The sequence below is a fragment of the Chiloscyllium punctatum genome, chromosome 27 (genome assembly GCF_047496795.1).
Source record: "Chiloscyllium punctatum isolate Juve2018m chromosome 27, sChiPun1.3, whole genome shotgun sequence".
NCBI classification, from domain to species: Eukaryota; Metazoa; Chordata; class Chondrichthyes; order Orectolobiformes; family Hemiscylliidae; genus Chiloscyllium; species Chiloscyllium punctatum.
Window position 1 is genome coordinate 17298305 of NC_092765.1, and position 17363 is coordinate 17315667.

Genomic DNA, 17363 nt, shown 5'->3' on the forward strand with positions numbered 1-17363 from the left:
CAAAAGGCAAACTCAGAAAAGTGACATGCCGGGTTGGACCGAAGGGTTTGTTCCCGATGGTGAACATCTCTATGACTCTTTGACTTTATTTGTCTTGCATGCAATCCAGCAGCCCAGGAAGGGAACCTTTTAGTTTTGGCTGTAATTGAGAGGGGGAAAAACAGCTGCTACTTCTTCAAAGTCCCAGCCACAACAGCTGCTGATAAAATTAAAAAACGAAAATCCGGATTCTGTGAGAGCGTGCTCACACTCATTCAGGCTGCTTCTATTGTTCCAACTTTAAAAAAAACCCCAAGGCCTCACAAGCTGTTTACTACAGACTGTTCAGTTCCTCTCATTCAATCTCTCTCTTAACAGAAATCAGAACAAAATACACCTCTTAAAGCCACAGCATCTTCACATCACAGAAAGGGACTTATCAAAACAACTTTGGGGAGTTGCGACGTGCACTTTGTGGCTCATATGTATTACACAGATGCTGAGCTGTTGGTTGCTGAGTTCAATGGTAGAGATTAACTCTTCTGTAAAATGTCATTTTTTTTGTGTTGTTAAGGCTACACTTATCTAGTTGAATTGCCAATGTTCTGGCACACTTTTGGTTTAAGCTTTGGAAGTGATGATGATTTGAGGGTGATCATCCATTTAAAATACTCAACATTTATTGCACATTTATAGATGGTTTGGTCAAATGAAGCTCAAAGGTCAACTTGATTAAGGCATCATTAATGCTGGAGAACACAAAAAATACTATCAATGACAGTAGCAGTATGTTTTTCAGTCTATCAAACATGCCGTTATTCAATAACACTATAACTGACCTTCGAGCTTCAATTCCACTTTACCATCCACTCCCCAATTCCCTGACAGACGAAAGCTCTGTCTAGTTCAGCCTTAAATATTGTCAATAGAGAATCCATGACCCTGGAGAGCATAGAATTTCTATGATTCATAAAGCTTTGAATGAAGACCCCTCAGTTCAATCCTAAATAACTTTACATGTCCATATTGAAGATTGCAGCAGCATGGAATAGTAGAGGGAAAAAGAAACATTCATTTTCACTGCTGGATATAAATACATTGATTAATATGTTTAATACCACAAGTATGTAGGTATATGTCCATGGTGAGGTGAGTTAGGGAGAGGGTGGGGTAAGAGGAAGGAGCTTTGTGGTTCGCAACTTACAGCCTGGCTTGAAAGAGGTACTCTCTCTCCACATTCCTCTAGTTGTAATATTTTAAATATCTCACATGATATGTAAAGGATTGACTTGAATATTTGTTCCAATAAAAATAATGCAAAATAAATATGGCAGAACAAAGTGATAACCTGGGACAAAAACAGAACCTCCAAAGAAAAAGGCACTAGATGGAGAATGACACAGCCCATAAGACGGTTAAAATAAGAACTGGCATCATTTATATTGTGCCCAAAAATAATTTTTACATTAAGATGGTATGTTGAGAGTTTGTAGCTGCAACAAAATTCTGCTCTGAGACTCAAAATGCGTCAACCACAGTGATCTCTGCATGCTCCCAGTTTTCAATTATTGAAATACAATAATTCAGGTCCGTGATTGCATTGCCTCATACCATACATGGCCGAAGAATGTTGTGTGTTATCAGAGCATGTTACAGAAAGAAATCGCAATTTATTCAGACCGCAAGTTATTAATCACTTCAAATATTGGAGTATTATGAATATCTGTACCATATCTATGATTTTAAGTCCTAAATTTTTCCCATTGATTCACTGTCAGTCCTTTCATCCAACAGAATGTATATTTAGGAAGCAGACCTCTTCAAGAGCTGGTAGCCATGCTGTTTAATGATCCATGACATTACATTGCAAATCTAGCTGTTGAATGATTTTAAAGGGAAGACCATAGCAGTGGTAACCTGGAAAGAATGAAGTTGAAAGTAGCGTTTTTAACCAAATATTTCTTGTGACTTGACAACATAATTGATAACAAATGAAACTTGCTATAACCGATGCTGCCTGATTTTTCTAATTACTTGCCAGCAGAAAATGTTTGGACAAAGTTTAAAAATGTTATAGGATCTAAACTGAACTGATTCAAAAATCTGTGGTCTGTTTAGACTCTGGATGCGATTGCCCATGATTTATATGGCACTACAGTACCATTCACAATTGGATATAAAACCCATTAAAAATAAATAAAGTTGCATTTATAAATGACTGAACTCAAAACTTCATTGCAAATTCTATCATGGTACAATAAGTCCTCTGTTCATCCAGAACTGTGAAGTGAGTTGTCTTAACGTTTCACTAATAGAGTCATAGAGATGTACAGCACGGAAACAGACCCTTCCTGGTCCAACATGTTCATTCGACCAGATGTCCTAAATTAATCTAGTCTCATTTGCTATGCACTTGGCTCATATCCCTCTAAACCCTTCCTATTCATGTACCCATACAGATGCTTTTTAAATGTTGTAATTGTACCAGTCTTCACCACTTCCTCTGGCAGCTCATTCCATATACGTACCATATACCACCCTCTGCATGAAGAAGTTGCCCCATAGGTCCCTTTTAAATCTTTTCCCTCTCACCCTACATCTATCCCCTTTAGTTTTAGACTCCCCCTACCCAGGGAAATAACCTTGTCTATTTACCCTATCCATGGTCCTCCTGTTTTTATTAACCTCTATAATGTCACCCCTCAGCCTCTGATGCTCCAGGGAAAACAGCTTCAGCCTATTCAACCTCTCCCTATAGCTCAAATCCTCCGTTGTCAAACTTTTAACAATATAATTAATCTGAAACGTTCCAAAAGACAAACAGATGTGGATGACTTCTACATGTTCACTTATTGGTGGTTATTTTCAGGCAATAGATTGCATTTCTAGATTTTGCATCCCTTTTAAAATTTGTTTTCAGAATGCAGGCACTGTAAACAAGGCCACATTTATTACTTGTCCCAGTTGCCTACTTAAAGGTAGAGGCAGTTAGTCTTGTTCCTGGACCCCAACAATTCTTGCATTGATGTTGCTGGCATTTCTTTCAGCATGTATACACAAAGTTCTTCTATCTTGATCTCTGTTTGTATGCAGCACATGAATGGACAGGTATTGGACTTCATAAATGCTTCTACTAGATCAATCTCTCAATCTTAATTATATCAAAGTATTTAAGAGAGATGAGATTCGTGACTTTCATTTTCATTTGTAAAACAAAATTTCCAAGAGCTTTAAAATAGGGTCAAAATTGGAGAATAAGAAATAAATCAAAAATTGGAAAAGATCTGAGAAGCATTATCTTATACAGTGGAGAAGTTTTGTTGGCAGATATCAGTATTCACTGTCTGATGAAAAGTAAAAGAAAAAGGACTTGTCTAGGGCTGGCTAACATTTACTAGGCAAGAAAAATGAAATGAAAGGGAAAACTGATTCTTACTGACAATAAGGAAATATCAAACAGAAAGATCAGAAAAAAAGCAAACAGCCTTAGAGGAAAGAATTTTTAAAAATTGTTTAAAGGACAGCAGATATAAAAGAAAAATACAGATTCATAAATATAAACAACGTACCAACCACACGGAATTAAATGACAGACACATTAGACAGTAAGGAAATATGTTAAGAAAGAAGATTCCTGTGCAATTTTATTGGTGTTCTTGAACTCATAGAATCTCAATTTTAATTCACTCAAAACCCATTCAAGCAAGCACAAAATTAAATGCAACGCCTAGGGTTTCCAACAAGTTTGACTGGCCAACTCAAGTTCTTGAACATTGCTAGGGGTTAGCACTTACTTATAAAAGATGTTGCTAAATGATGGAGATTTTTAGCTTCAATGCATGTATCTTTTGGCGTCTGAATATGTAATGTGCAAGATTCTGTCATTTTAAAGCATGCAAACAGTTTCAGCAGTGAGATATTTACTTGGATGCCAGATAAGTGTACACGTATCGGTTTTCCTAATGCAAGCCATTAGTAAATGAAACAGATTTTCATGCCAACATAGAATTCCTTAAGACATTGACAGTAACTGACTGCATGGATTTGAAATATAAGCTCCTCCCCAGAATATGATCTTAGACTGCAAATGGAGAGTTATGTACCACAAACACAACACCACATGTTTGGTCACTTTTTTAGGCTCCTGTCGCAGCATCCTCATTCTGTCATAATTGTTACTTTTCATGTGCTTTAAAGTAGAGCACAATTTTCAAGGCTGGTCTTTGGGAGGAAAACCTCTTGTTTTCGAATCCATTGATATGTTTCAATATAATGAGGCAAGTAATTCAGCTAAAATTAATTTTGATTTTTATTCTGGATAACAGTGAATTACAGGCAGAATCCTGGACTGATGACACTACTGCTTCAAAGCCTAAACATGAATAATACAATAATTTAGAAGTATGTGAGAGAGAATGTTTTGTTTGTAGTTTTATAAATCTGTTTCATTATCTTGCTTTATTAATAAGTGGGTTGGAATATAATTTCTCAGAAATTATGTCAGTGTTTGTGCATGTTGCTTTATGCACAACAAAGTAATAGGGTAATCCTTTTTCTTGAAGATTGATGTTCGCTCAGAGAACAGAAGTAGAGGTTCCTGACCAAACTATTGCAAAATGCAAGGGAGAATCAGGTTTAGTATAAATAGCACAGAATGTAAATGTGAAAGGAAATGAGAAGCAAAGAGATGCTATGAAAATAGATTGGCAGATTATTTTATTCAGTCATGGGTGGTGGGCATCACTGGCTAGCCAGCATTTATTGCCTGTCCCTGGTTACCCTCAAGGTGGTGGGGAGCTGTCTTCTTGAACTGCTGCAGTGTAGATAAATCCACAAATGCCCTCAGGGAGGGAAATCCAGAATTTTGACACAGCATTAGTAAAGGAATATATTTCCAAGTCAGGTGAGTGGCTTGGAGGGGAACTTACAGATGTTTGTGTTTCCATGAATCTGTTGCCCTCATCAACAGATGGGTTTGGAAGGTGCTGTCTTAGGATCTTCGGTGAATTTCTGCAGGGCATTCTAGATCATGCACACTGCTGCTACTGAGCAGTATTATATTTAAAGTAACTGGTAAAAGAACTAGAGGCAAAATGAGGAATTTTTTTTGCAATAAGTGTGGTGCAAAATAACAATGGAAGATTTAAATTCAATAACACCCCACAAAAGGGTATCAGCTAAATACATGATGAAAAAAGTTTGTAGAAATAGGGAAAGGGAACAGCTGAGTGGGATTAACTGGATTGCTCTTTGAAAAAGCTGTCATTGACTCAATGGGGCAAATGGCCTCCTTTCGAGTGTTAAAAATCTATGATTCCATTATTCTGAAATTGCTTAACATTGGAATGCACCTAATTGAGAGAATATTATTTTGAATTTGCATGATTTAACATTGCTTTCTGAACACATTTTTAGAAGATAAATCATTCTATGTTCCTGTCAAATTTAACTAGGGTGTAATGGCTACACCAAGTGTTCTATCAATAAGTGAGTGCAATCTTCACGTATCAATGGAAATAACATCATGCACATAGAATTGAAATGGGCACAATCACATGCCAAGATGTTTTTAATGTTACAGTCTGCCAAAGGGATCCTTGCTTCTGTGCTGCACCATACCAGAATCTCCCCAGATCTCCTCCCAGATGAAACTCTAGCTAATCATGGTGGCAAAGTTAGAACAGAAGCTTGAAATGATACAATTCTGGGGAGGCCAGATTCCTTGAAATGCTCTGTATTTCTTGATTGATTTATTGAATGACCAAGTCTTAAGTTTTACTTGATATAAAAAGCATGCATAGGCATGAAATTCACTAATTTGGCAACTTAGTTGATTATTACATTGAGTTATAGAGTCATAGTTGCATAGAAACGGGTCTTTTGGCTCACCATGTCTGTGCCGACCAAAATCATTAAACTACACCCAAGTCTGTGATGAGTGGCAGAACACAGGATTCGGTATTGGGACTCTTGCTGTTTATTATTTACATTAACAAGTTGGATGTGAATGTAGAAGGTATAATTAGTAAGTGTGCAGATGAGATGATAATTAGTGGTGTTGTTCAAAGTGAGGAGGATGGTCCCAGACTACAGTCTGATATTGATCAGCTTGTAAGCTGGGGCAGAGCAATGGCAGATGAAATGGTATGAAATGGCAGACAATTAATGCCAAGTCCTGAGGGAATACTGAATGACACTTCCTTTTACAAGACAATGAAGTCCTATAAATTATACAACTGCACTCCTTTGTTCTTTCAACTTTCATAACACAGCCAGGATCTAGACTCGGAAATATATAAGGGAAAATAATGGACTTTTTGGCTTGAATAATAGTTTCCATGATCATTAGAAATATAGATTCACTCTGTTGGAGAGAATAAGTAATAATATCTGGTTAAGGTTTGAGAACAGTGAGAAAGATTAGTTGGTGCACAGAAACATTTTGGTTAAATTAAGCAAAGAGCTTTACTGTTAGAGGTAATAGATGGAATTTCCTGGCCCATCTAGAGCTTTTAAAAGGGTGGACAGGCAGGTGGCGAAATGTAATTAGACGATAGCAAAGTTTCAGTTTCCCAATAGCAGGTTAAAGTTTTACTATTAAGTTCTCAGAACCTTTCAGGTGGGTCAGATTTCCCAACGTTAAAGGTTAGAAACCTGTCTTGCATTCATTAATATGTCACGAATACTCAGCAACATCTCAGTCTATTAGAATTATGTTCACAGGTGTCCTTTTGTTTGCAAAAAAAATGGGAAGCATGTATGCTCACAAACTCTATTTTATATTAGGTGAGTACCTGACAGGGTAGACTGCTTACTTCAAACTCTGCTGGGTACAAACGTTTTCAATTTCACTTTTCTTTCATAATTAAGATATTTCTTTGTGGAAATGCTACAGTGTTATGGACGAAGTCTCTTCATGCTGATCAGCTCATGAGAACCCTGAATCATATACAGTCAAGCTTGTGGTTGTTCAACACTTATAGTGGTAGGGGTGAGGGCTGACTAGGCCAATAAGCATTTCAAATGAGGCAGCCCAGTGCCTGATATCAGGTAGGTATCAGGGTAGGCAAGTGGGGCTGAACTCAAAGAGGGCTCAACTCAAAAAGGTCATATTTTGTTGTTATGTAATTGTCTCATGCAAGCTTTTGGTGAAATACTGTCAGGTATGTAATTTCTTCCAGTCGTGATGAAAAGTCAGTAACCTCATAGACCCTTCCACTTTGCAGTCACGTCTTCATTTAGTCTCAAAAAGAAAATTCTGCCGAATGGCTTATAGTGAGAATAAAAGTAGAGTAGGTAGACTCAGTTGACTAGCTAGATGACAGTGGCACATGGTCTGAATAGCTTTCACTTTTGCTATAACTTCTATTATTTGAATGTCCTTTTTTGTGTTGGTGGTAAAAAAGAAGACATATTTAAACAGCTGTTTTGAAACAAAGTACTCTAAAGTGCAGATCCCATAAGAACTGTTAACTCAACAAAATGTCACAAAGTACAACATGAAGCATAAGTAACTGATACAAAAGTGGGAGAATGGTTCAATAGAGAGTTGCATTTATAAAATGATGGCAGAGGAAGTCAAAAATTGAAAGTCCTGCCCCTACACACATAACGTATTTCCATTTTATGGAGGTGGGTCATGTTTCATGCATGCACATATCATGGAGGCAGTTGACCATATAAATCACCAGTTGCCTCCACTCCTGGCTGAGTTTAGTGATCAAAATCATTAGCAGAAGCAGGTCTGAATTTATGAACACATGAATTATGAACAGGAGTAGGTCACTTGATCCCTTGAACCTGCTCCACTAATCAATAAAATGATGGCTGATCTGATTGTGGTCTCAACCCCATAGTCCTAACAACCTCCAATCAATTCTTGACTAACAAGGTTATCTATCCTCACCTTAAAAATATTCAATAACTCTCCTCCACCACATGGGGAAGGGAGAGTTCCAAAGATTCGTGACCCTCTGAGGGAAAAAAAATTCACAACTCACCCTTTATTTTAAACTATGCCTTTGAGTTCTCACCCACAAAGGGGGAGGCGAGAACTTTTCTGCATCCAAAGTAAAAAAAAATTCCAATATCACTTCTCATTCCACTAAATGCTCTGGGATACTGGTCCAGTCTATCTAATCTTTCCTCATAAGATTTCTCTGCCATCACAGTCATTATCAGTCAGGTGAACTTTCTCTGAAATGTATCTGATGCATTAATGTCGCTTTTTTATATAAGGAGGCCAAAACTGTACATAGTGCTGCAGATGTGATCTGACTACTACCCTTACAATTGTGGCAAACATCCCTACTTTAATATTTCATTCCATTTGCATTAAACAACAGTTCACTTGCTTTTCTAATCACTTAAATTATGTATTTTCTATTTCTCCTGCCAAAGTGGAGAAGTTCATATTTTCCCACCTTATATTCCATCAGTCTCTTTTTTTGTTTTCTCAGATAGCTAATCTATATCTCTTTGCAGGCTTTTTATTGTCTCATCACGATTTACTTTCTGACCTATCATTCTACTAACAGCGAATTTAGCAGGTATAAGTTCAGCTCCTTCACCCAAATCATTAATATAATCATAAATAGTAAGTTGCAGCACTCTTCTCTGTGACATTCCATTAATTACAGATTGCCAACCCAAAAGTTAAAAATCACTCAACACGAGGTTATAGTTCAACAGGTCTATTTGGAAGCATTAGCTTTCGGAGCACTGCTCCTTCATCAGGTAATGAAGGAGTTAGCTACCTGATGAAGGAACACAACTGCAAAACACGATAACCTGGTGTTGTGTGATTTTTAACTTTGTCCATCCCAGTCCAACACAGGCTCCTCCACATCAAAGTAGCCCAAAAGTGACATAGTTATGCCTCTTCTTTATTTATTGGTAGATTACCCAATCCTTTTGCTATAGCACCCTGTCAAATGCCTTCTGGAAGTCTAAGTACTGCATATCCTTTCATCAAGATAAATAGTTCCTTCAACAAGTCAATTATATTAGCTAAACATGATATCACTTTCCCAAAATCATGCTGAATTTGCCTGATCAGATTGAGATTTTCTAAGTATCCTGTTATAAGCTCCTTAATGAAAGAATTCTTAGTTTCCCTGGCATTTTCCTCTAAAATTGTGAGGATCTGTTTTACTTTGCTGGGGTGCCCATTTGGAGGGATAAGGTACCAATTTGGATACAGTCCCAAAACACCTGCTGAAGAGGTTAAGTATCTTTTAGAGCTATTAAACGTGCATAAAAATGCATTATCTCTTTAACTTGTTACATTCATTGAAACTGTCAACAGACTATTGAAAGATATTTACAAAAAGACCTATAAACGGTGTAAAAGGAAACTGTCAGAAGTGTCAAGGTATTTAAATGTCCTGCCCTTTAAATATTTTTGAAAGCTGTCAGGTATGTGAAATGGCATAACCGCTTGCTATTTCATTCTAGTTTGCTGAGATAAGCTAAAGGCTGACAATTGCCATGTGACTGATTTTACAACTTTCCACCATCCCACAAAATCTTGTGAATTGTCTTGGATTTCTGGGGTGTCCTTTTGGAGAGGTAAATTACCCGTTTGGATATGGTTCCAGAACACCTTCTGAAGAAGTCATTGTTATCTCATTATCGTGATTTGACTGACAACTCTGAGTGGTTAAAGGCTCTGAAGAATTCCATTGTTTGTTTTTTGAAGGAATGATGCACTTGAATGAAATGTTTGTGCTTGTAAAGTATCGTGTAGTTGAATGAAGTTAAATATAGTGTTTCTTTCATATAAATGAGAGCAATTTTAAAACACAAAGCTGTAAATAGACATGTGATTTCAACTGAATTTAGTTTTGAGGTCCATCTATGGTGGATGCTGGGAGAGTTGGCATTGTAGGTGTAAGGACAAGGGTAGTGGGGTTAGGTTGGCATTGGTAGTATAAGGGCTCATTGGGTGGGTGTGGGTATAGGTTCGCATGAAGGGTATGAGGAGCTGCGTGTGATCTGCAGAGAAGCATAGATTGGTAAGGAGGATATAAAGATCTATGGGGGCGGATGGGAGACTTACTTGCCCATTCAGCCTGCCTCTGCACATATTCTGGGATTATTCCAGCCTGATTCCCAGCCACTCCAGAAGCATCAACTGTTGGTCCCCTTTCTCTGGAGTTGAGCTTGAATCGTCAGGAACTGTCTCAATTGCATTCATGACCTAAGAGTGGAAATCAAGTCTATTGTGAATGTTAGCTCTGATTAGTCAAGGTAGTGCCATAGTGAATGCAGCTAGGGATAGTAGTCCTTCAGGTATTCCTTTAGTTGAAAATGCCCAATGTGTGGACATATTCTGTTTGCAAAGGACTAGGCCTTGCTTATGAATGTATGTAGCTTCCAGCAGGTGTTAAGTGAACCAAACTGCGAGCCCATCTGATAATCTTAAATTATTGAAAGGAATGATGGAGAATAGTTAATATGAACATTTAAAAAACACATGGAGGAACTGCAATATTGCTCTTTCCTGATTGGCACAAATGAAAATGGGAAAGGTGGCCAACTGTGGCTAACATGGGAAATTAAGGACAGTATTAGATCCAAAGAAGGGGGTTATAATTTGGCAAAAGAGCAGCAGATCTGAGGATCAAAAGCAGTTTGGATTTCAGCTAAGTGAGACAAAGGGATTGATTGAAAGGGAGAAAATAGAGTATGAAAGAAATGTTGTGGAGGACATACAAGTTGATTGTAATAGCTTCTTTAAGTGTGTGAAGAGAAAAAGATTAGCGAAGACATATATTGGTTCCTTACTGTCTGAAACAGGGAACGTTATAATGGGGAACAAAGAGAAGACAGACCAATTAAATACATATTTTGGTTCTGTCTTCACAAAGGACTATACAAATAATGTTCCAAAAATGTTGGGGAAGAGGATCTAGTGAGACGGAGGAAATCAAGATTAGTAGGGAAACGGTATTGGGGAAATTGATGGGATTAAAGGCTGAGAAATCTCCAAAATTCAATAGTCTGCATTCCAGAGTACTCAGGAGGTAGCCCTAGAAATAGTGGGTGCATTGGTGGTCGTCTTTTAAGATTTTATAGACTCCAGATCAGTCTCTTTGGTTTGGAGGGTAGCTAAGGTAACCTCACTATTTAAAAATGAGGTAGATAGAAAGCGGAGAGTTATAGACAGGTTACCTTAACATCAGCAGCAGGGGTAATACTTGTGCACATTATAAAAGATTTAATAGGCTGTAGGTTTGCTCGCTGAGCTGGGAGGTTCATTTTCACATGTTTTGTCACCATACTAAGTAACATCTTCATTGAGCCTCCAAATGAAGCACTGGTGGTGTTTCCTGCTTTCTATTTATATGTTTGGGTTTCCCAAGCAAACCCAAACATATAAATAGAAAGCAGGAAAGTCCAGCAGTGCTTTGTTTGGAGGCTCACTGAAGAGGTTACCTAGTACGGTGACGAAATGTCTGAAAATGAACCTTCCAGCTCAGTGAGCAAACCTATTTCCAGACCTTCAACCTGAGCTACAAATCTTCTCAAAGCTTGCTAAGATACAATAGGAGAAAACTTGAAAAACAGTCACAGGATCAGATAGAGCCAGCACGGACTTACAAAAGGAAAATCATGCTTGACAATGTAATTTTGAGGGTGTAACTAGTAGAGTTGAGAAGGGGGAATCAGTGGATGTGGTTTACTTGGACTTTCAGAAGGCTTTTGATATGATCCTACATAAGAGATTGTATTGTGTTGCCATAGTCTTACCAGACCATAGGCTGCTCTCTTATTAGAGAGAGGTGACTGGTGCTGATTTAACCTGAGGGCACCAGTTCTCAGGTGAGGGAAGAGAGGCTGAGGAGAGTCCTTCATGGTAACCTCAAACCGGTGATGGGAATTGAACCCACACTGTTGGTGTCACACTGCTCTGCAAACTAACAATCCAGCCAACTGAGCGAAACCAACTCCCACATAGGAGATTAACATAAAATTAAAGTGCATGTAATTGGGGTAGTGCACGAATTTGATTAGAGAACTGTTGGCAGACAGGAAGCAAAGAGTAGGAATAAACAAGTCTTTTTCCAAGGGGCAGACAATAACTAGTGGGGTACTCATGAGATCAATGTTTGAACCCTAGGTAATCACAATATATATTAATGATTTAGATGAGGGAAATAAATGCAATAGCTCCATTTTCACAAATAACACAAAGCTGGATGATTGGGAGGGTGAAATGAGAGGAGTTTGCAGAAATGCTTCAGTATGATTTGGACAAGTTGAGTGATAAGACAAATGCATGCCAGCTATAATAGTGCATGAATAAAGTGTGAAATTATCCAATTTGGTTGCAAAAAACAGGAAGGCAGATTATAGTTTGAATGGTGATAAATTGGAAAAGATGAGCTTCGATGAGACCTAGGTCTCCTGGTACACCAGTCACTGAAAATAAGTATGCAGATGTAGCAGGTGGTGAAGAAAGCAAATGGTATGTTGGCCTTCAAAGCGAAAGGATTCAACTGCAGGAGCAGGGATGTCTTGCTGCAGTTAAACTGGGCCTTGGTGAGATCACACATGGAGTATTGTGTGATGTTTTTCTCTCCTTATCTCAGAGTCATAGAGATGTACAGATCCTTCAGTCCAACTCGTCCATGCCAACCAGATATCCCAACCCAATCTAGTACCACCTGCCAGCACCTGGCCCATATCCCTCCAAACTTTTCCTATTCATTTACCCATCCAGATGCCTTTTAAATGTTGCAATTGTACTAGCCTCCATCACTTCCTCTGGCAGCTCATTCCATCCATGTACCACCCTCTGCGTGAAAACGTTGCCCCTTAGGTCTCTTTTATATCTTTCCCCTCTCACCCCAAACCTATGCCATCTAGTTCTGACTCCCTGACCCCCAGGGAAGAGATTTTGTCTATTTATCCTATCCATTCCCCTCATGATTTTATAAACTTCTATAAGGTCACCCCTCAGCCTCTAATGCTCCAGGGAAAATAGCCCTAGCCTATTCAACCTCTCCCTACAGCTCAAATCCTCCAACCCTGACAACATCCTTGTATATCTTTTTCTGAACCCTTTCAGGTTTCACAACATCCTTCCAGTAGGAAGGAGATCAGAATTACACGCAATATTCCAAAAGTGGCTTCACCAATGTCCTGTACAGCCGCAACATGATTTCCCAACTCCTGTACTCAATACTCTGACCAATAAAGGAAAGCATACCAAATGCCTTCTTCATTATCCCATCTACCTGTGACTCTACTTTCAAGGAGCTATGGACCTGCACTCCAAGGTCTCTTTGTTCAGCAACACTCCCTGGGACCTTACCATTTGGTGTACAGGTCCTGCTCTGATTTGCTTTCCCAAAATGCAGCACCTCACATTTATCTAAATTAAACTCCATCTGCCACTTCTCAGCACCTTGGCCCATCTCATCAAGATCCCGTTGTAATCTGACGTAACCTTCTTTGCTGTCCTCTACACCTCCAATGTTGGTGTCATCTGCAAACTTACTAACTATACCTCTTATGTTCACATCCAAATCATTTATATAAATGACAAAAAGTAGTGGACCCAGCACCGGTCCTTGTGGCACTCCACTATTCACAGGCCTCCAGTCTGAGGAAGGTTGTTTGGGCTATAAAGAGAGTGCAATGAAGGTTCACCAAACTGATTTCTGGGATGAAAGAACTGACATATGAAGAGAACTGGATTGGTTTGGACGATATTCACTGGAACTTAGAAGAATGAGGGAGTATATAATAGAAACTAATAAAATTCTAACAGGACGAGACAGGATAAATACAGAAAGGGTGTTCCTGATGACTGGAGAGTTCAGGCCATGGGTAACAGTCTAAGCATAGTCAGTCAGTCATTTCGGACTGAGATGAGGGACAATTTCTTCACCAAGGCCTGTGGAATTATCTGTCACAGCAAATGGTTGATGCCAAAACACTGGATATTTTCAAGAAGGAGTTAGATATAGTTCATAGAACCAAAGGAATCAAAATGTATTGGAAGAAAGTGGGAATGTGACACTGATGATCAGCTGTGATCACATTGAATTGCAGAGCAGGCTCAAAGAGCTGAATGGCCCACACACTGCTGTCTTCTGTGTTTCCATGTAGAGCTTCAACTGCCTGCCATTTTTTTTGTAGCAATATTCAAGTTCTGAAGTATCAAGTTACTATTCATATTAAATCTTGCATCAGGGCAGGATCTCCTACTGGATATTGAAAAGTGTCTAGTGGGAGGGACTAGCTGCCTGATATCAAGAGCTTCAGGAGGGGTCATACTTAGAAGCTTAATATGCCCACTTTTTAAAATAGGAACATGGGGAAATCTATGGAGAAGATTGGAATAATTGAAATTGTGATGGAGAGAATATTTGGACAGATCTGGTTTAGCTTCAAAGGGGGTGTTGAGACAGCATACTGTCTGGCTGAGTTTGAGTTTATAGTTGGAATCAATAGCAATGATACAAAATTTGTGATGGGAGGTGAATGTGAAGATGATAAAGATGCTGCCTTCCATCATGCTAATATTTAACACCAGGCAAAATGGTTGCTTATTTCATACTGGATGCTTGTCAAGCAGACTAACAGAGAAATTGGAATGGTTGAGAGAGATTCGAAAGTGAGAGTTGGACAACATCAATATACAAATGAAAGTTGATAAGCCATCATGCAGAATCAAAAGAGAACTACACCACAGTGAGATCCTTCAGGCACTCAAGAGATAATGGTATGGGGCCATAATGAGTAGTCATTGCTGCAGGTGTTTGACTGGGTACAGTCAAATAGGAAGCCAAGTACAAAGTAAATATAACATGCATTTTACCCTTATGATTTTTTTTCTGCTTATTGAAATGAGGGATGAGATGGGGAAAAAGAATAATGTTCAAAATATCAAATGCATTTTCTATTTTCCCTCTTTGTTACAGATAGCAGGTTGTCAAGGTAACGAGGGAACGAGGAAGGGATGAAAGAATGAACCTGAAGAGGTATTTTTCACCTGCAGCAAAATAGCACTTTTGCAATCACAAACAATTAGATTTCTCAAAGGTTTCATTATGTATACCGTACATATGACAGGCTAATGGAGTTGCAATGGACACAAAGTGCAGTCTAATGAATATATAATAAATGAATAAAATTAAACAAAGACAACTGATTTTAATTTGTGACTGTCCTATTTTTCACCTCTTTCACTCCAGACTACTCTTACAACTTCTCCGAAATAAATTATTCCCTAATATAGCAAATTTCTTTTTTCAACCTCTTGAAGTTGCTCATAATTCTTCATAATTTGAAAACTGTTAATGAGGACTTGAACAGATCTTTGCTCATAATCTTTGTGTTACTTTTTAATACAGTGTAGACAACATACATAAAATCCAGTTGCTGCATTTCAGATGTGCACACCAAGGCACAGATATAAATAAACCATTTTCTTAACATTACATACAGGCTAGAGGACATTTAACACAGTTAGTTAATGGTTATTTGTTTAGCATTATTCTTTTATCTTTCAGTGTTGAAATCTCATTGCTTACTGTAACTTTGGAGGGACATTGTAAGGTCACTGGCAGGAAGCCTAGAGGAAAATAGCAGTTACAAAGTGCTAATGGTTTATAGAATTTTTTTTCCTGGTCAGCAGTCTGAAGTAGGCAGACTGGCATGCATTAGAATCATCCAGGTTCAAATTGTAAGCTATCCTTTCTGTTCAAATATCCTGCAGCCTCTTACAATTGGAAAATTATGTAATGATTTTTGATGTAATTTTTAAAATTACAAATATCAATATACAATCTATTATCTATTTCTGTAAAATTAGTACATTAATACCAACAAAAATATATTTTCTGAATTATTTTTGGAATATTTTCTACTGGATATAATGATGGCAATTATAAATAACAGGCATTAATCACATTGTATACAGTATTTCACTTGATCAATATATGGCTATAGCATAGACTACTGAGAGACACAAACAGCTCCCACTGTTTAGTCTATTTTTTAAAATGTCATTAATTGAATGGTGTACTAAGGAAGTAACGTTCAGAGTAAATACATTGAATAGTACAGGCAAGGCACTGAACTTATTTGTTACATTTTTAATGGATTTGTGCGTTCATTGAGGCCAAGGATTGCTGGAGAATGGAACAAATATTTGAAGAGAAGGGGAAATAAACAGGCTAAGTGAACCAAATTTGAAATTAATGGACAAGCTTATACAATCAGAACCATTTTAACTTCAGATTGGCTTAACTCCAAGTGGTAAGTATTCCTGTTTATGCAACAGAGTGGATTCCTTAGCATCAGCAGCAACACAAGAACAACTCTGAGGCAACTGTTCAAAATTTGCAGTAGCTGGGAATATGCACTGTCAGGACAGCATTACTAGTCTTACTGGGTAAATTGGCTTTAGGAACCAGAAACATTTGGTAGCTAGCAGCAATTTCCATTATAGGGAAATGCTCTCTGCCATAGGCTGAAACTTATATATTGATGCAGCAGTTGTACTTCCTGCGGTGCAATGAAGAAATTGCCTCAAGGTGGTTCTCTGTCAGTTGAACTACTGATGAAGTCAGCACCTCCTTCAGCTAGAATGCTGCAGGATACATGCAGCACGAGACTGCAGTGGCATTAGTCACAATGTACGTCAGCTTTTCTTATCGACACACTGCGTGGTCCTTTCTCACCAATACCAGAATGTTAGTAAATTATGATTTTTTTTGTTTCCTCTCTTTCATTGGAAATAACAGGTTTTATTTATAAAGTTTTATTGTCATGTGTATGCAAGTATAGGGATACAGGAGCACAGTGAAAATTTTATGATGTCACCATTCAGGGCACCATCTTAGGTATAAGGTTCCACAGGTACAAAATCTTAGGGAAAAAGTAGAAAAATAAAGCAGTAAATAAGAAATAAAGTTAAAAGTTCCAAATTACAATCCTTTGTTAGCCATGGACATGCAGTCACTCTGTGCTGGGCTTTCCTCACGTGGGCTCAATCTTTCTCCCACACTGGGCTTGATCTCCCTGTGCCTCCACCGCGGACTGCCATCTAACATGTTAAAATATTGAATAGCATGGTCTTATATATCCTTATGTTATGAAAAACCGTAAATAAGGACTCTAAGACTTTTGCTTGCAATCCCTGTGCTACTATTTAATATAGTATACACAGAAATCAAAATCAAATGCTCAATTGAAGCACTATATGCCATGGCATGTAGAAAGAAATAAACTGTTTTCTAAACATTGCATACGTTATCTTATTACTGGAAAAACTAGAATTGATCTCTTACTCCCATTCCTGATATCACCTCCACGTCCATGTTAGGTAATATTGTAAATAGTTATATCTTCAGGTCCTCTATTCT